The 21,461-nt window shown below is 44.7% G+C and overlaps 1 pseudogene; it reads right to left on the minus strand.

Annotated features, from left to right (window-relative positions):
- Positions 1–19,900: 19,900 nt before the first annotated feature.
- LOC125523117 (uncharacterized) lies at positions 19,901–21,233 on the minus strand (annotated as a pseudogene).
- Positions 21,234–21,461: the final 228 nt, after the last annotated feature.

A 21,461-nucleotide genomic window follows, 5' to 3' on the forward strand; every position in this document is an offset into this window, starting at 1 on the left:
CTTATTCAGCTCTTTCTTCCACCTCCTGAATAGTTCTGCCATCCTGTTTAGAGCAAAAGACTTGATTAATTTCTCTTTAACTGGGTTCTCTGGATTATCCTCTGGCGGTAGGGTGAAATTTGACTTCAGCTCAGTCCAAAGATCATTTTTCTGCATATCATTGACATAAGACACCTCAGGGTCTTCTGTAGCCGGCTTAAACCATTGCTGGATGCTTATCGGGATCTTGTCCCTAACTAGAACCCCGCACTGAGCAACAAATGCGCTCTTTGTCCGGAGGGGTTCAATAGGTTGGCTGTCGGGCGCGATTGCTGTGATCTCAAACTTTTCATCCGAGCTCAACTTTTTCTTCGGGCCTCGTCTCTTTACCGAAGTTGTGCTCGATCCGGAGGGCTAGAAAAAAGAACAGAGACTTAATTAATATGTGTACATACCAAAACAATGAATGCATCAATCAACTAGTCAGCATAGGCTTAACTAATATATATACCTGGCCGGACTCGGTTCGGTCACCGGAGCCGTCATCACGGTCTCCTTCTTGCACCGGCATTGGGTCACCGGAGCCGTCCTCATGTTCTTCTTCTTGCACCGGCATTAGGTCACCGTAGCCAGCTTGTTCACCCTCTCCTTCCAGACAATCGGTTTCGTTGAGAAACAACGAGATGGCATCACTTCCTTCTGCGATTATGTCCCTCAACAACGCTTCTTTTGTTGCTTCATCTAGGGCGGTGTCCATAGTTTCTACAAATATTTACAACATGGCAATTATTATTCAAACATGACAGATGGATATATTAGTGCCAAACGTAGAACTAGCTACCTAATCATAGTAAGCTATCGGGAGGGGGTATATATCGACAACGACGACACTACATCTATGTCCTTCGACGACCCTCGTTCCCGATAAAAAAAAGAGGAAGAAGAAGAAAAAAAAGAGGAGAAGAAAGAATAGAGGAGAAGAACTCCTCTATTCTTTCTTCTCCTCTTTTTTTCTTCTTCCTCTTCTTTTTTTATCCTCTTCTTCCTCTCATGTTCGAGAGGATCGCCGAGGGGTCGGGAGGTTGCCTAGTGTCAAAGGATTCAACAAAACCATGTCTTCATCATTAGGCGAAAGTAACATGTGCATGATGGTACGAAGCTCTTCAAAGTTGTTGTGGAACGGAGTCCCAGATAGGATAATTCGCTTTTTGGTACAAAGTTCAGAAAGAGCCTTCCAAATATCGCTATTTGGAAGGCCTTTGCTGAATTCGTACCAAAAGGCAGATTATTCTATCCGGGACTCCATTCCAGAACAACTTTGCAGAACTTCGTAGCAACATGCCCTGGTTACTTCCGGCTAATGATGAAGGCATGGATTTCTTCAATACTTTGCACTAGGAAACCTCTCTCGACCCCTCGAACCCTCGACGACCCTGAAACCCTCGACCCCTAGACGACCCTCTTCTTCCTCTCATGTTCGAGAGGATCGCCGAGGGGTCGGGAGGTTGCCTAGTGTCAAAGGATTCAACAAAACCATGTCTTCATCATTAGGCGAAAGTAACATGTGCATGATGGTACGAAGCTCTTCAAAGTTGTTCTGGAACGGAGTCCCAGATAGGATAATTCGCTTTTTGGTACAAAGTTCAGAAAGAGCCTTCCGAATATCGCTATTTGGAAGGCCTTTGCTGAATTCGTACCAAAAGGCAGATTATTCTATCCGGGACTCCATTCCAGAACAACTTTGCAGAACTTCGTACCAACATGCCCTGGTTACTTCCGGCTAATGATGAAGGCATGGATTTCTTCAATACTTTGACACTAGGAAACCTCTCTCGACCCCTCAGCGATCCTCGACCCCTCGAACCCTCGACGACCCTAGAACCCTCGACCCCTAGACGACCCTACTGGAACCCTCGACCCTCGACCCTATAGAACCCTCGAACCCTCGACCCTGAAACCCTCGACCCTTGACCCCTTAACGACCCTCGACCCTCTACCCTAGTTCCTGACCCTCGAAGAAAAAAAAGAAGAAAAAAAAGAGGAGAAGAAGAAAGGAATAGTGGAGAAGAAGAGAAAATAGAATATATTCTATTTTCTCTTCTTCTCCACTATTCCTTTCTTCTTCTCCTCTTCTTTTTCTTCTTTTTTCTTCTTCTTATTTATTTCTCCTCTTCTTTTCGGTAGAGGAAACCCTAAATAGCAAGTATCGTGGGTGTGAGATACATGTGGCCGTCGGTGTCGGACACTACATCCACGTCCCACAAGTGACGTGGGCGTCGAAGCCCGCGCCACTTGTGGGATTTGGATGTAGTGTCCGACACCGACGGTACATGTATCTCACACCGACAATACTTTCTATTTAGGTTTCTCCTCTACCGCTCGGCGACCCTCGACGACCCTCGTTCCCGATAAAATGAAGAGGAAGAAGAAGAGGAAAAAAGAAGAGAAGAAAGAATAGAGGAGAAGACTTCCTCTTCTTCCTCTCCTCTTCTTCTCCCTCTTCTTCCCCTTCTTCCTGGCCTCTCTCATGAATGTCCGACATTCTCGACCCCCCCCACGTGTCGAAGAAAAAAAAGAAGAAAAAAAATAGGAGAAGAAGAAAGGAATAGAGGAGAAGAAGAGAAAAATAGAATATATCTTCTCGTCTTCTTTTTCTTCTTTTTTCTTCTTCTTATTTATTTCTCCTCGTCTTCCTCTCCCCTCTCGGCGACCCTAGACCCCCTCTCGACCCTCGACCCCTAGGCGACCGTCGACCCCTCTTTTTTTTCTTCCTCTTCTTTTTTATCCTCTTCTTCCTCTACCGCTCGGCGACCCTCGACGACCCTCGTTCCCGATAAAAAAAGAGGAAGAAGAAGAAAAAAAAGAGGAGAAGAAAGAATAGAGGAGATCTTCTCCTCTATTCTTTCTACTCCTCTTTTTTCTTTTCTTATCCCTCTTCTTTTTTTATCCTCTTCCTCCTCTCATGTTCGACGACCCTCGACCCCTCGGCGACCCTAGACCCCCTCTCGACCCCCTCTTCTTCTCCCTCTTCTTCCCCTTCTTCCCCGCCTCTCTCATGAATGTTCACATAGCCACATACATAAGAAAATATATCATCTTCTTCATCTCCTCTTCTTTGCATATTCTGTTGGAAATATGCCCTAGAGGCAATAATAAAAGCATTATTATTATATTTCCTTATTCATGATAATTGTCTTTATTCATGCTATAATTGTGTTATCCGGAAATCGTAATACATGTGTGAATAACAGACACCAACATGTCCCTAGTAAGCCTCTAGTTGACTAGCTCATTGACCAACAGATAGTCATGGTTTCCTGACTATGGACATTGGATGTCATTGATAACGAGATCACATCATTAGGAGAATGATGTGATGGACAAGACCCAATCCTAAACATAGCACAAGATCGTATAGTTCGTTTGCTAGAGTTTTCCAATGTCAAGTATCCTTTCCTTAGACCATGAGATCGTGTAACTCCCGGATACCGTAGGAGTGCTTTGGGTATACCAAACGTCACAACGTAACTGGGTGACTATAAAGGTAGACTAAGGGTATCTCCGAAAGTGTCTGTTGGGTTGACATGGATCAATACTGGGATTTGTCACTCCGTATGACGGAGAGGTATCACTAGGCCCACTCGGTAATGCATCATCAAAATGAGCTCAAAGTGACCAAGTGTCTAGTCACGGGATCATGCATTACAGTACGAGTAAAGTGACTTGCCAGTAACGAGATTGAAGGAGGTATTGAGATACCGACGATCGAATCTCGGGCAAGTAACATATCGATTGACAAAGGGAATTGTATACGGGGTTGATTGAATCCTCGACATCGTGGTTCATCCGATGAGATCATCGTGGAGCATGTGGGAGCCAACACGGGTATCCAGATCCCGCTGTTGGTTATTGACCGGAGAGTCGTCTCGGTCATGTCTGCTTGTCTCCCGAACCCGTAGGGTCTACACACTTAAGGTTCGGTGACGCTAGGGTTGTGAAGATATGTATATGCAGTAATCCGAATGTTGTTCGGAGTCCCGGATGAGATCCCGGACATCACGAGGAGTTCCGGAATGGTCCGGAGGTAAAGAATTATATATAGGAAGTGCTATTTCGGCCATCGGGACAAGTTTCGGGGTCACCGGTATTGTACCGGGACCACCGAAAGGGTCCCGGGGGTCCACCGGGTGGGTCCACCTATCCCGGGGGGCCCCATGGGCTGAATTGGGAAGGGACCCAGCCCAAAGTGGGCTGGGGCGCCACCCCCCAAGGGCCCATGCGCCTAGGGTTGGGGGGGGGAACCCTAAGGGGGGCGCCCCCTTGCTTGGGGGGCAAGCCCCCCACCCCTTGGCCGCCGCCCCCCTTGGCACCCCTATATATAGTTGAGGAGAGGGGAGGACTTCATACCTCAGCCTTGGCGCCTCCCTCTCTCCCCGTTACGTCTCTCCCTCGTAGTATAGGCGAAGCCCTGCTACTGTGACGCCCTGCATCCACCACCACGCCGTCGTGCTGCTGGATCTTCATCAACCTCTCCTCCTCCCCTTGCTGGATCAAGAAGGAGGAGACGTCTCCCATCCCGTACGTGTGTTGAACGCGGAGGTGCCGTCCATTCGGTGCTTGGTCATCGGTGATTTGGATCACGTCGTGTTCGACTACATCATCACCGTTCTTTGAACGCTTCCGCACGCGATCTACAAAGGTATGTAGATGCATCTGATGACTCGTTGCTAGATGAACTCCTAGATGGATCTTGGTGAAACGAGTAGGAAATTTTTTTTGTTTTCTGCAACGTTCCCCAACAGTGGCATCATGAGCTAGGTCTATGCGTAGTTCTTCTTGCGCGAGTAGAACACAATTTGTTGTGGGCGTAGATTTGTCAACTTTCTTGCCGCTACTAGTCTTTTCTTGCTTCAGCGGCATTGTGGGATGAAGCGGCCCGGACCAACCTTACACGTACGCTTACGTGAGACCGGTTCCACCGACTAACATGCACTAGTTGCATAAGGTGGCTGGCGGGTGTCTATCTCTCCCACTTTAGTTGGAGCGGATTCGATGAACAGGGTCCTTATGAAGGGTAAATAGAAGTTGACAAATCACGTTGTGGCTTTAACGTAGGTAAGAAGACGTTCTTGCTAGAACCCTAATTCAGCCACGTAAAACATGCAACAACAATTAGAGGACGTCTAACTTGTTTTTGCAGCAAGTGGTTTGTGATATGATATGGCCAAAGTTGTGATGAATGATGAATGATCTATATGTGATGTATGAGATGTTCATGCTATTGTAATAGGAATCACGACTTGCATGTCAATGAGTATGACAACCGGCAGGAGCCATAGGAGTTGTCTTTATTCTTTTATATGACCTGCGTGTCATTGAGAAACGCCATGTAAATTACTTTACTTTATTGCTAAACGCGTTAGCCATAGTAGTAGAAGTAATAGTTGGCGAGCAACTTCATGGAGACACGATGATGGAGATCATGATGATGGAGATCATGGTGTCAAGCCGGTGACAAGATGATCATGGAGCCCCAAGATGGAGATCAAAGGAGCTATGTGATATTGGCCATATCATGTCACGTTTATTATTTGATTGCATGTGATGTTTATCATGTTTTGCATCTTGTTTACTTAGAATGACGGTAGTAAATAAGATGATCCCTCATAATAATTTCAAGAAGTGTTCCCCCTAACTGTGCACCGTTGCGACAGTTCGCTGTTTCAAAACACCACGTGATGGTCGGGTGTTTTATTCAGACGTTCACATACAACGGGTGTAAGACAGATTTACACATGCAAACACTTAGGTTGACTTGACGAGCCTAGCATGTACAGACATGGCCTCGGAACACAGAAGACCGAAAGGTCGAGCATGAGTCGTATAGAAGATACGATCAACATGAAGATGTTCATCGATGTTGACTAGTCCGTCTCACGTGATGATCGGACACGGCCTAGTTAACTCAGATCATGTAATACTTAGATTACTAGAGGGATGTCTAATCTAAGTGGGAGTTCATTAATAATTTGATTAGATGAACTTAATTATCATGAACTTAGTCTAAAATATTTTACAATGTGTCTTGTAGATCAAATGGCCAACGTAGTCCTCAACTTCAACGCGTTCCTAGAGAAAACCAAGCTGAAAGACGATGGCAGCAACTATACGGACTGGGTCCGGAACCTGAGGATCATCCTCATAGCTGCCAAGAAAGATTATGTCCTACAAGCACCGCTAGGTGATCCACCTGTCCCACAGAACCAAGACGTTATGAACGCTTGGCAGACACGTGCTGATGACTATTCCCTCGTTCAGTGCGGCATGCTTTACAGCTTAGAGCCGGGGCTCCAAAAGCGTTTTGAGAGACATGGAGCATATGAGATGTTCGAAGAGCTGAAAATGGTTTTTCAAGCTCATGCCCGGATCGAGAGATATGAAGTCTCCGACAAGTTCTTCAGCTGTAAGATGGAGGAAAATAGTTCTGTCAGTGAGCACATACTCACTATGTCTGGGTTGCATAACCGCTTGTCTCAGCTGGGAGTTAATCTCCCGGATGATGCGGTCATTGACAGAATCCTCCAGTCGCTTCCACCAAGCTACAAGAGCTTTGTGATGAACTTCAACATGCAGGGGATGCAAAAGACCATCCCTGAGTTGTTTGCAATGCTGAAATCAGCAGAGGTAGAAGTCAAGAAGGAACATCAAGTGTTGATGGTCAATAAAACCACTAAGTTCAAGAAGGGCAAGGGTAAAAAGAACTTCAAGAAGGACGGAAAGGAGGTTGCCGCGCCCGGCAAGCAAGCTGCCGGGAAGAAGCCAAAGAATGGACCCAAGCCCGAGACTGAGTGCTTTTATTGCAAGGGAAGCGGTCACTGGAAGCGGAACTGCCCTAAATACTTAGCAGACAAGAAGGCCGGCAAAACAAAAGGTATATGTGATATACATGTAATTGATGTGTACCTTACTAGTGTCCGTAGTAGCTCCTGGGTATTTGATACCGGTGCAGTTGCTCACATTTGTAACTCAAAGCAGGGGCTGTGGAATAAGCGGAAACTGGCAAAGGACGAGGTGACGATGCGCGTCGGGAATGGTTCCAAGGTCAATGTGATCGCCGTCGGCACGCTGCCTCTATATCTACCTTCGGGATTAGTTTTAAACCTTAATAATTGTTATTTAGTGCCAGCTTTGAGCATGAACATTGTATCGGGATCTCATTTAATTCGAGATGGCTACTCATTTAAATCCGAGAATAATGGTTGTTCTATTTATATGAGAGATATGTTTTATGGTCATGCTCCTATGGTGAATGGTTTATTCTTTATGAATCTCGAACGTGATACTACACATGTTCATAATGTGAGTACCAAAAGATGTAAGGTTGATAATGATAGTCCCACATACTTGTGGTACTGCCGCCTTGGTCACATAGGTGTCAAACGCATGAAGAAGCTCCATGCAGATGGACTTTTAGAGTCTCTTGATTATGAATCATTTGACATGTGCGAACCATGCCTCATGGGTAAGATGACCAAGACTCCGTTCTCAGGAACAATGGAGCGAGCAACCAACTTATTGGAAATCATACATACTGATGTATGCGGTCCAATGAGTGTTGAGGCTCGCGGTGGCTATCGTTATGTTCTCACCCTCACTGATGACTTGAGTAGATATGGGTATATCTACTTAATGAAACACAAGTTTGAAACCTTTGAAAAGTTCAAGGAATTTCAGAGTGAGGTTGAAAATCAACGTGACAGGAAAATCAAGTTTCTACGATCAGATCGTGGAGGAGAATACTTGAGTCACGAATTTGGCACACACCTAAGAAAATGTGGAATAGTTTCACAACTCACGCCGCCTGGAACACCTCAGCGTAACGGTGTGTCCGAACATCGTAATCGCACTCTATTAGATATGGTGCGATCTATGATGTCTCTTACCGATTTACCGCTATCTTTTTGGGGCTATGCTTTAGAGACTGCTGCATTCACTTTAAATAGGGCTCCGTCGAAATCCGTTGAGACGACACCGTATGAATTATGGTTTGGGAAGAAACCTAAGCTGTCGTTTCTAAAAGTTTGGGGATGCGATGCTTATGTCAAGAAACTTCAACCTGAAAAGCTCGAACCCAAGTCGGAAAAATGCGTCTTCATAGGATACCCAAAAGAAACTATTGGGTACACTTTCTACCTCAGATCCGAAGGCAAGATCTTTGTTGCCAAGAATGGGTCCTTTCTAGAGAAAGAGTTTCTCTCGAAAGAAGTAAGTGGGAGGAAAGTAGAGCTTGATGAAGTATTACCTCTTGAACCGGAAAATGGCACAACTCAAGAAAATGTTCCTGAGGTGCGTGCACCGACTAGAGAGGAAGTTAATGATAATGATCAAGATACTTCTGATCAAGCTCCTACTGAAATTCGAAGGTCCACAAGGACACGTTCTGCACCAGAGTGGTACGGCAACCCTGTCTTGGAAATCATGTTGTTAGACAACGGTGAACCTTCGAACTATGAAGAAGCGATGGCGGGCCCGGATTCCGACAAATGGCTAGAAGCCATGAAATCCGAGATAGGATCCATGTATGAAAATGAAGTATGGACTTTGACTGACTTGCCCGTTGAACGGCGAGCCATAGAAAATAAATGGATCTTTAAGAAGAAGACAGACGCAGATGGTAATGTGACCATCTATAAAGCTCGGCTTGTCGCTAAGGGTTATCGACAAGTTCAAGGGGTTGACTACGATGAGACTTTCTCACCGGTAGCGAAGCTAAAGTCCGTCCGAATCATGTTAGCGATTGCCGCATTCTACGATTATGAGATATGGCAAATGGACGTCAAAACGGCATTCCTTAATGGTTTTCTTAAGGAAGAATTGTATATGATGCAGCCGGAAGGTTTTGTCGATCCTAAGAATGCTGACAAGGTGTGCAAGATCCAACGCTCGATTTATGGGCTGGTGCAAGCATCTCGGAGTTGGAACATTCGCTTTGATGAGATGATCAAAGCGTTTGGGTTTACGCAGACTTATGGAGAAGCCTGCGTTTACAAGAAAGTGAGTGGGAGCTCTGTAGCATTTCTCATATTATATGTAGATGACATACTATTGATGGGAAATGATATAGAACTCTTGGATAGCATCAAGGCCTATTTGAATAAGAGTTTTTCAATGAAGGACCTTGGAGAAGCTGCTTATACATTAGGCATCAAAATCTATAGAGATAGATCGAGACGCCTCATAGGTCTTTCACAAAGCACATACCTTGATAAGATATTGAAGAAGCTCAATATGGATCAATCTAAGAAGGGGTTCTTTCCTGTGTTACAAGGTATGAAATTGAGCTCAGCTCAATGTCCGACCACGGCAGAAGATATAGAAGAGATGAGCGTCATCCCCTATGCATCAGCCATAGGTTCTATTATGTATGCCATGCTGTGTACCAGACCTGATGTAAACCTTGCCGTAAGTTTGGTAGGAAGGTACCAAAGTAATCCCGGCAAGGAACACTGGACAGCGGTCAAGAATATCCTGAAGTACCTGAAAAGGACTAAGGAAATGTTTCTCGTTTATGGAGGTGACGAAGAGCTCGTCGTAAAGGGTTACGTCGACGCTAGCTTCGACACAGATCTGGATGACTCTAAGTCACAGACCGGATACGTGTATATTTTGAATGGTGGGGCATTAAGCTGGTGCAGTTGCAAGCAAAGCATCGTGGCGGGATCTACATGTGAAGCGGAGTACATGGCAGCCTCGGAGGCAGCACATGAAGCAATATGGGTGAAGGAGTTCATCACCGAACTAGGAGTCATACCCAATGCGTCGGGGCCAATCAAACTCTTCTGTGACAACACTGGAGCTATTGCACTTGCCAAGGAGCCCAGGTTTCACAAGAAGACAAGGCACATCAAGCGTCGCTTCAACTCCATTCGTGAAAATGTTCAAGATGGAGACATAGATATTTGTAAAGTACATACGGACCTGAATGTAGCAGATCCGTTGACTAAACCTCTCCCTAGAGCAAAACATGATCAACACCAGAATTCCATGGGTGTTCGATTCATCACAATGTAACTAGATTATTGACTCTAGTGCAAGTGGGAGACTGTTGGAAATATGCCCTAGAGGCAATAATAAAAGCATTATTATTATATTTCCTTATTCATGATAATTGTCTTTATTCATGCTATAATTGTCTTATCCGGAAATCGTAATACATGTGTGAATAACAGACACCAACATGTCCCTAGTAAGCCTCTAGTTGACTAGCTCGTTGATCAACAGATAGTCATGGTTTCCTGACTATGGACATTGGATGTCATTGATAACGAGATCACATCATTAGGAGAATGATGTGATGGACAAGACCCAATCCTAAACATAGCACAAGATCGTATAGTTCGTTTGCTAGAGTTTTCCAATGTCAAGTATCCTTTCCTTAGACCATGAGATCGTGTAACTCCCGGATACCGTAGGAGTGCTTTGGGTATACCAAACGTCACAACGTAACTGGGTGACTATAAAGGTAGACTAAGGGTATCTCCGAAAGTGTCTGTTGGGTTGACATGGATCAAGACTGGGATTTGTCACTCCGTATGACGGAGAGGTATCACTGGGCCCACTCGGTAATGCATCATCATAATGAGCTCAAAGTGACCAAGTGTCTGGTCACGGGATCATGCATTACGGTACGAGTAAAGTGACTTGCCAGTAACGAGATTGAACGAGGTATTGAGATACCGACGATCGAATCTCGGGCAAGTAACATATCGATTGACAAAGGGAATTGTATACGGGGTTGATTGAATCCTCGACATCGTGGTTCATCCGATGAGATCATCGTGGAGCATGTGGGAGCCAACATGGGTATCCAGATCCCGCTGTTGGTTATTGACCGGAGAGTCGTCTCGGTCATGTCTGCTTGTCTCCCGAACCCGTAGGGTCTACACACTTAAGGTTCGGTGACGCTAGGGTTGTGAAGATATGTATATGCAGTAACCCGAATGTTGTTCGGAGTCCCGGATGAGATCTCGGACGTCACGAGGAGTTCCGGAATGGTCCGGAGGTAAAGAATTATATATAGGAAGTGCTGTTTCGGCCATCGGGACAAGATTCGGGGTCACTGGTATTGTACCGGGACCACCGGAAGGGTCCCGGGGGTCCACCGGGTGGGTCCACCTATCCCGGGGGGCCCCATGGGCTGAAGTGGGAAGGGACCCAGCCCAAAGTGGGCTGGGGCGCCACCCCCCAAGGGCCCATGCGCCTAGGGTTGGGGGGGGGGAACCCTAAGGGGGGCGCCCCCTTGCTTGGGGGGCAAGCCCCCCACCCCTTGGCCGCCGCCCCCCTAGGAGATCCCATCTCCTAGGGCCGGCCACCCCCCCTTGGCACCCCTATATATAGTTGAGGAGAGGGGAGGACTTCATACCTCAGCCTTGGCGCCTCCCTCTCTCCCCGTTACGTCTCTCCCTCGTAGTATAGGCGAAGCCCTGCTACTGTGACGCCCTGCATCCACCACCACGCCGTCGTGCTGCTGGATCTTCATCAACCTCTCCTCCTCCCCTTGCTGGATCAAGAAGGAGGAGACGTCTCCCATCCCGTACGTGTGTTGAACGCGGAGGTGCCGTCCGTTCGGTGCTTGGTCATCGATGATTTGGATCACGTCGTGTTCGACTACATCATCACCGTTCTTTGAACGCTTCCGCATGCGATCTACAAAGGTATGTAGATGCATCTGATGACTCGTTGCTAGATGAACTCCTAGATGGATCTTGGTGAAACGAGTAGGAATTTTTTTTGTTTTCTGCAACGTTCCCCAACATATTCACATAGCCACATACACATACATAGCCACATACATATAGAACTTTTCTGAACACATATATATAGCCACATTCATATAGAACTTTTCTGAACATATATAGATGATTTTCTAAAAATGTAACTTTTGCATATATGAACAGAGAGCAGCGGCGGCAATGGGTGGCATCGTTGGCGATGGGGATGGGAAAGGGGGGAGCTCACTGGGGGCGGGCGGCGACGGGGAGAGGAGGCCAGCAACGGGAAGGAGGACGGCGGGCTCGGGGATGCCGGCGACGGGGACGACGTGCGCGGGGCGGCACGTGGTGACGGGGACGACGGGCTCGGGGTGGCACACGGCGATGGGGGACGGCCGCGGGCTCGGGGCGGCACACGACGACGGGGACGAGGAGGCGGGGCTCAGGGTAGGGCGGACGGCAGCGAGCTCGGGGCAGGGCGGCCGGCGACGGGCAGGAGGGCGCGACGACGACGACAGCGACAGGGCGCGACGACGGCGATGGGGCAGGGCGCAGCGACGGCGACGGGGCAGGGCGCGGCGACGGCGACGAGGAGGACGAGCAGCCTGGCAGCGTCGGCGATGGGGAATGGAGCAGTTGGCGAAAATTTCCAAAGTGTGGGCTTATATAGCAGAGCCTTTAGTCCCGGTTCGTGGTAGCAACCGGGACCAAAGGTGGGCATTAGTCCCGGTTGGTGCCACCAACCGAGACCAAAGGCCTCTTTTCAGCAGCCCAAAGGGCGGGAAGCGGCGGCCTTTGGTCTCGGTTGGTGGCACCAACCGGGACTAAAGGGGGGCATTGGTCACGGTTTGTGCCACGAACCGTGACCAATGCCCCCTTTAGTCCCGGTTGGTGCCACCAACCGGGACCAATGGCCTTGTGCTGCCCCGCGCCCAAAAGTTTAGTCCCACATCGCTAGTTGAAGGGCGCCGGCACTGGTTTATAATCGCTGGTGTGCCTCCCCATTCGAGCTCCTCTCTAATGCAGGCTTTCGGGCCTAAACTTGCTACTGCTTGTGGGCCTATTGGGCCTTCTGCGGGCCTGAATCCTGGCCCATGTAGGGTTTCTAGTCGTATTCAGGCCATGGAGGCCCAGTAGGAGGCATTTTTTTTTTGGTTTTTTCTTTTTTATTTCTACATTTTTTTGGTTTTTTTATTTTTTTATTTCTACTTAAAACTAAATACTTACAGTTTTTTAGTGATTTCTTTTTGCTTTTAGGTCACAAAAATTATAAACTTTCTGTTAGTGCCATTAGTTTTAAATTTTGAATAGTTTAAATTTGAATTTTTAAAAATTTGTGTGAATCACTAGTTTATGAATAACTTTACTATAAAAATAGAATTTTTTTTATTTATTTTTTATTTATACTTACAACTAAATACTTATAGTTTTTTAGTGATTTCTTTTTGATTTTAGGTCACAAAAATTATAAACTTTCTGTTAGTGCCATTAGTTTTAAAATTTTGAATAGTTTAAATTTGAATTTTTAAAAATTTGTGTGAATCACTAGTTTATGAATAACTTTACTATAAAAATAGAATTTTTTTCTATTCATTTTTTATTTATACTTACAACTAAATACTTATAGTTTTTTAGTGATTTCTTTTTGATTTTAGGTCACAAAAATTATAAACTTTCTGTTAGTGCAATTAGTTTTAAAATTTTGAATAGTACAAATTTGAATTTTATAAAATTTGTGTGAATCACTAGTTTATGAATAACTTTACTATAAAAATAGAATTTTTTTTCTTCTTTGCTATTTATTTTTTATTTATACTTACAATTAAATACTTATAGTTTGATTTTAGGTCACAAAAATTATATTCTTTTTGTTATTGAAGAATATTATAGTTTTATTTTAGTTGATCATAACATAATATTTTAATTGATTGTTTTTATTTTCATAAAAGTTTTGTAGTTCATTCTGTTTGCTATTAATTCATTCTTTGAGCTAAATGACTCTGAAATTGGAAAGCATTTCAAAATGAACTCTGAAAAGGTTGAAAGTTGGCATGGTATCATCATTTCACCCACATAGCATGTTCCAAAAAGTAGAGAGGGTTACGACAAAAACTTGATGCACTTCGTGTACAAAATGGACAATCACTTTCGAAGTATCAAAGTTTCGAACCATAAGACATGAAAGCATTTCAAATGAACTTTGAAAAAGTTGAAAGTTGGGATGGTATCATAATTTCACCCACATAGCATGTGCATGTACAAAACGGACAATGGTAGCATGTTCGTCTGTTACAAATTTGGCATGGTATCATCATAATAGTTGCGGGAGAAAGTCTTCACTTTTTCTTCGCTTGTGTCATTTGCTTATTGCGCCGTAACCATGGATAATCTTCATTGTTTATCAGGATGCTTGGGTCAGCCTTGACATTGAAGGGAGGAATTTCATGAAACTTTTCATAATCTTCAGACATGTCTGTCTTTCCGTCCACTCCCAGGATGTCCCTTTTTCCTGAAAGAACTATGTGGCGCTTTGACTCATCGTATGATGTATTCTCTTCCTTATCTTTTCTTTTTCTCGGTTTGATAGACATATCCTTCACATAGATAACCTGTGCCATATCATTGGCTAGGACGAACGGTTCGTCAGTGTACCCAAGATTTTTCAGATCCACTGTTGTCATTCCGTACTGTGGGTCTACCTGTACCCCGCTGCCTAATAGATTGACCCATTTGCACTTAAACAAAGGGACCTTAAAATCAGGTCCGTAGTCAAGTTCCCATATGTCCACTATGTAACCATAATATGTGTCCTTTCCGCTCTCGGTTGCTGCATCAAAGCGGACACCGCTGTTTTGGTTGGTGCTCTTTTGGTCTTGGGCGACCGTGTAAAATGTATTCCCATTTATCTCGTATCCTTTATAAGTCAATACAGTCAAAGATGGTCCCCTGGACAACAAGTACAACTCATCACAAACAGTGTTGTCACCTCTGAGACGTGTTTCCAACCAACTACTGAAAGTCCTGATGTGTTCACATGTAATCCAGTCGTCGCATTGCTCCGGGTGTTTGGAGCGCAGACTGTTCTTGTGTTCATCGACATACGGGGTCACCAAGGTAGAGTTCTGTAGAACTGTGTAGTGTGCTTGAGGCCAAGAATATCCGTCCCTGCATATTATTGAGTCTCTTCCAAGAGTGCCTTTTCCAGTCAGTCTCCCCTCATACCGCGATTTAAGGAGACCTATCTTGTTAAGGCCAGGAATGAAGTCAACACAAAACCCGATAACATCCTCTGTTTGATGGCCCATGGAGATGCTTCCTTCTGGCCTAGCGCGGTTACGGACATATTTCTTTAGGACTCCCATGAACCTCTCAAAGGGGAACATATTGTGTAGAAATACGGGCCCCAGGATGACAATCTCGTCGACTAGATGAACTAGGACGTGCGTCATGATATTGAAGAAGGATGGTGGGAACACCAGCTCGAAACTGACAAGACATTGCGCCACATCACTCCTTAGCCTTGGTATGATTTCTGGATCGATCACCTTCTGAGAGATTGCATTGAGGAATGCACATAGCTTCACAATGGCTAATCGGACGTTTTCCGGTTAGAGTAAGACCTCGTATTCCTACATTCAGTGCATGGACAACACATAAAACCATTCTGCTTGTTTGCCTCAGCCGCATCGAGAAACTCATGCACGCCCTTAATGTACTCGCGGGTGTGTCTGTCACCGTACATCCATTGCCGGTTCATCTGCGTGCATTATATATAATTAAGTGTCCAAATTAATAGAAGTTCATCATCACATTAAAACCAAAGTGCGTACATAGTTCTCATCTAACAACATATAGCTCTCCAGAGCATCTAATTAATTAAACCATACATTGAAACTATGTAAAACATTTCAATGCGAAAACAAATGCGATCATAATCGCAACCAAGGTAACAATTGATCCAACGGCATAATGATACCAAGCCTCGGTATGAATGGCATATTTTCTAATCTTTCTAATCTTCAAGCGCATTGCATCCATCTTGATCTTGTGATCATCGACGACATCCGCAACATGCAACTTCAATATCATCTTCTCCTCCTCAATTTTTTTTATTTTTTCCTTCAACAAATTGTTTTCTTCTTCAACTAAATTTAACCTTTCAACAATAGGGTCGGTTGGCATTTCCGATTCACATACATCCTAGATAAATAAAATCTATGTCACGTTGGTCAGCATAATTTTCATAAACAATAAATGAACCAATAGTTATAAAGATAATATACATACCAAATCCGAATCATAGACAGGAGAGGGCCGACGGGGGCGGATACCAAAACCATCGCACTATATAAGATGCAATAATAAATGTAAGAAAATGATACAAGTATCTATCTAAACATACAAGTAAGAATATTTTTCCTTTCAGAAAGAAGATAAGAATAAGAGGCTCACCACGGTGGTGTCGGTGATGAGATCGGCGCGGGTGATCGACGGCGGTGAAGACGGGGACGGGGCGTGACGGACCGCTAAATCTAGACAAATCTCGAGGAAAATGGAGTTTGGAGGTCGAGCTTGGAGAGGAGAAAGCTTAAGTAGTGTGGCTCGGGCATTCCATCGAACACCTCATGTGCATAGGAGGTGAGCTAGAGCACCACAAAGCCCTCTCCCACTCGGCCAGAGAAAAACAGAGCACTAGGGTGCTCTGCTCGCGAGCGAGGGGTATATATAGGTACCTCATTGGTCCCGGTTGGTGACATGAGCCGGGACTAAAGGGGAGCCTTTGGTCCCGGTTCAAGCCACCAACCGGGACCAATGGTGGTGGGCCAGGAGCCAGGCCCATTGGTCCCGGTTCGTCCCACTAACCGGGACCAAAAGGTCTAGACGAACCGGGACCAATGGCCCACGTGGCCCGGCCGGACCCCTGGGCTCACGAACCGGGACCAATGCCCACGTTGGTCCCGGTTCTAGACTGAACCGGGACTAATGGGCTGAGCCGGCCTGGACCATAGCCCTGTTTTCTACTAGTGATTGGAAGCAAACCAAGGAGGCTTGCGGGAGTCCAGACTTACACCACGTAGGACTCTGACACCCCAGCTCACACATATGTAGCGGTCCAGACTGTTTCGGCACCAACCCTCCCCCTTTCTTTACCCTCTCTGCTCTGATCCCCGCTGTTCCCCACCCCAATTCCTGCATGTTTCGCTTCTGCCGCCGCATGGACCTACATGAAGATCTGCCGGAGCCAACGAAGGTGGAGAGTCCATAGAAGCTGGCCACCCGGAAGATTAACTCGACGACACGGCAAGCCCGCCACCTAAAAAAAGAAGGCAAATGATCAAGAGGCTGGCAAAAAGAAGGGTGATGGGGATGGCGGTCAGGGCCGGGGACGAGGGGCGTCGGCGTCAGAGCTGTCAATGCACACATCGTCCTAATCGGAGCAATATCAGTCGCCTTATTTCTATGCCACCAAGCATCTCGACCGATAGGATTAGTCCCTGACCTCCGCCGCCAGGTATGTGTCGTATTATGTCGACCTCAACGCGATGCCATTTTATTTCCCCGACTCGTCGCCTCAACTTGTCTGGCCAGGACGCATGGCATTGTATGTTTTGTGCAACATCCTGACTCATGGATCGAATATATTTATACAAATTTGTAACAAAGTTAATAATTGCTTCATGTGGAGATTGAAAGGGACCTAGCAATAATTGATGGTGAATTTCTCTTCCAATTTTGAGCATGCAAGCTTAGTGTGTTGTTTGAATGCTTTATGCATGTTCGATCTCTTTTCGTGAGCAGGTCATGACCAAGTCTTTTTTTTGATAAAGGACATTTCACTGAATTGATTTATCAAGGTGATACAACCCATCTAAAGAATGTCCAACCTATGCATAACATGATGCACACACCTAACAAGTCCAAACGACCGAAAAATAAACATTGTTTTGCGGCAAAAATAAATCAATCCAACCTAGGGTGGGGCAGATCCTATACGGGGATTACACCGCCATCCATGGAGGGAGAAAACCTCCCTGGCCGTATGCTCCATCCATGTAGACACCGTCATAAAAAGTCTCTGGTGTCCGACTTCTGCAGGATAGACCAAGTACGGAGCCATCGCGCACATGCATGAAGAACCTGCATAGGAGAAGAAAACACATTTATTATTGAAAACGACATCATTCCTGGTAAGCCACAATGCCCAACATAAGATAGCCGCCCCCACAATAAAATGTGCAGAAAATAGTTTATCAATGTCCTGTAACCAATTGCCGAACATGTTACGTGCACTACATGGGGCGTATAGATTTGAAGCTACTTGAACTATGGCCCATACTGCACAAGCAAACTTATACTGAAAAAATAAGTGTTTAATAGACTTGTCATGTTGGCAAAAGACACGTGTCTTACTACCTTGCCAGTTACATCATGTCAGGTTATCTCTAGTTAAGCTGACCCCTCTACTTAATTAAAAACCATAGGAATGTCTTCACTCTTAGAGGTATTTTTAGCTTCCACAATTTTTTGTTATCTACGGGAACATCAATATGGGCCATCACATCATACAAGGACTTTGACTGAGAAACTACCCTTTTGATGCAGTTTCCATCGAAACTTGTCTCACTCGCTTATCAGTTGAATATCCTCCAGATGAGAGAGTAATTCATTCCATGTTGCCAGGTGAGGGCCAAAGAGGTCCCTACGAAAAGAAATATCGGGGTTTTATTGTTCTAAAACTTGTTTGATCGTGACAAATTTATGTCTAACAATCCTGTACCAGCTAGAATACTGCACCATAAGCGGGGTGGCACCTAGCTAGGTATCTTTCTGGAATCAAACATGAGAACCATCCCTAACTGAGAAAGTACCAACTTGAAAAAAGAATTCCTTGGCCTTCATGACACCATACCAAAAATGTGAATCACCGGGTTTGCAATGAACTTGAGAAATGGCTTTGGACCACACATATTTGTTACGAATGGTTTCCTGCCACGCTCCATTCTCAGTGAGTAATTTGTAAACCCATTTACTCTGAACAAGTCTTGACTATTCTAGCGAGTGCTTAAGCCAAAGATCTCCAGGAATGCAATTTATGCTAGGTATGGACATGCATTTTTTGCTAAGATATCATCCCATGAATGCCATTGTCATGTGTATGAGTGACTCATTTGCAGCTAGAGCATCATTCTTCATAAATTACTCTTGTCATCATGCATCTACTACAAAAAACCATAGGTCATTAGGAACAACATTTCACAGGCTTATGCTATAGTTCACAAGTTCATATTCTTTTCCTCGATGATCATCAATTGAGATAGACAGAATACCCTAAGAACTGGAAAAAAAATACATCGGATGTGCAGAATAAAAGGTTAAACCACGGATTTTCGGCTGTGAACAGATAAATTCACAAAATTCATTTTTGTCAAGAACTACTTCCTCTATTCCAAATTAATTGAAGTTCTAGGTTTGTCCTAAGTCAATTTCTTTTTAAGTTAGACTAACTGTATTGATAAATGTGTTAAGATCTACAACATCAAATAGACATGGGACAGAAATATTTTTTGAGTTGGCTAACATTTGAAATATTTTATGAGCTAGTTACTGAAGAAATAAAATGTCTCACTCGTTCCTAGCAAAAACTCAAAGCCTCACTTGCTTCTGACGAAATTATTTGGTTATTCTTTTTTTAGGGTTATTTGGTTATTCCTATGATATGGCAGGGATAGGCAAACCAAACGAAATTCCCTTTTAACATTGATTTGCCTCTACAAATCCATAACTCCCTTTCATATTTAGTTTCAGAAGTAATGTTACTTTGCTTCTGGGACATGTTAATCTTTTCTCCTTTCTCTAAGGTTTTGTTGATGACTTGGCGAACATTTGAAGTTTAATTATTCTACACTATGAGTTAGTTTAAGAAATATTTTCCCCTCACTTTCTGTCGCAAAAAAGACAAACAAATTTGGTTGTCACGATCGAGTCATGGGTAGGCCAAACCAAAGCCAGAGTTAAATAAATTATGTATAGATGGCAGCAAGAGAAACTCATTTTATTGGTTGCTGCTACGTACAATCACAGCCGTTGAACATCGATTATATACGATCCCATTCTTTTCTCTTCTCCTAGAATGGAGCAGTTCTTGGAAGTCAACTGGCCTTGTGGCTCCATTTCCTGTTGCAGTTTTGCACACAGATCGCGGCGTCAGCTGCATCTGTAAAAATGCAATGCAAGAACAGAAATGGTCAGAACAGAAGAGAAGAAACGATCCTTGTCAAAAGAAAAAGAAACACACAGATTCAAATTCGTCAATTCAAAAGATGAAAAAGGAATGTGATCAATATGGTCCTGCCGTCTTACCTTCTGGCCCCGTCGTCCAGCCACAGACGCTCAGGCTCAGCTTGCAGGCCATCCTGCATGTGGCGCCGCCGTCGTCACCGAGAGCGGCCTGGCCGGTGCCAAGGCTGGAGCTGCAGTAGTTGACGCAGGATGGGATGCAGAGCCAGCGCGGCGCGTCCTGCCTGCACTCAGAAGTGTTTGCACTTATATTTTTGTTGAGGTTTCAAAAAATGTTTATGTTTCAAAAGGTGTTCCTTTTTCAAAGTTGTTGGTTTCTGCTTAAATAATTTCGGCCTCTTATTATGTCAGTCATAGTCGTCTGGTGTAGTGGCTAGTGAAATCAGGTCAACCATGCCAGGTCCTAAGTTTGACTCCACGGCATGTTTTTTGTTTTGGAATTATTACGTCACGCGTTAAGAAAAACAAAGAAGGAATTTTTACGTCTCGTGTGAAAAAAAACTCGCTACATGTCTGGTGGGCCGACCCAGTCGATTCCGCAACCAACAATCTAAAAACAATTTTTAAAAACATTACTTATGAAATTCCAAAAACATATTTTAAAAATGTAACACAATTTTGAAAATCTGAAAAAATCATAGTATCTGAAAAACTGTTGGTATTCTGAACATTTTTGACAAATGTGATTTTCTTGAAATCACGAACAGTTTTTTTACCTGTGAATAGAATTTTAAAATTCCACCCATTTTCTGAAAAACACAAAATGAATTGAATTTGCGCCAACAATAGAAACCAGGAACATTTTTTAACTTCTGAACAATTTTAGAAATGTGTGAACATTTTTTAAACTTCACGAATTCTTGTTGTGTTATAGTGGGCCGGCCCGGATTCTTGTCCGTGAGAGTAGCTGGTTATCCCGGACGGGATTATACTATTCTCAGTTTGCCAAACAGGTCTAGGGTCCAAAATAGACCGGGATTGCAAGTTCAGAGTGCCAATTTCTGGGATTCAAAGTTTAGGGTTTGATTTAACTTTCGTCTACAACTTCAAGGTTTATTTTGGACTTTTTCCGTCTCTATAGCAGTGGTAGAACTCGGACATGGCTGCCACCTACTGCTGCTCCACGAGGAGCAGGAGCACGCACAGTGCGGCCATGGCGGCCACCCTCAACTTCTTGGCCTTCATCTCCTTCCTCGAGCAAGCTGTGGCCTCTTCTTCTCCTGGATCAAGGGAGGCAGAGGAGATAACTGTGTGGTGAGAGTGTGAGGCTGTGTGGGTTCTTATATGGGCAGTTGGGCACCAGAGCTCCGAGGACAAAACCGACATTTGACCTTTGTAATGTATTTCCCGGTAAATGAAATAGGCATGATTTACCTTAGCATCGCCGCCAGGTTATCTGGCGTGTTTTCGTCG

Source organism: Triticum urartu, chromosome 7A, assembly GCF_056163025.1.
Source record: "Triticum urartu cultivar PI428250 chromosome 7A, HENAU_Tu73, whole genome shotgun sequence".
NCBI classification, from domain to species: Eukaryota; Viridiplantae; Streptophyta; class Magnoliopsida; order Poales; family Poaceae; genus Triticum; species Triticum urartu.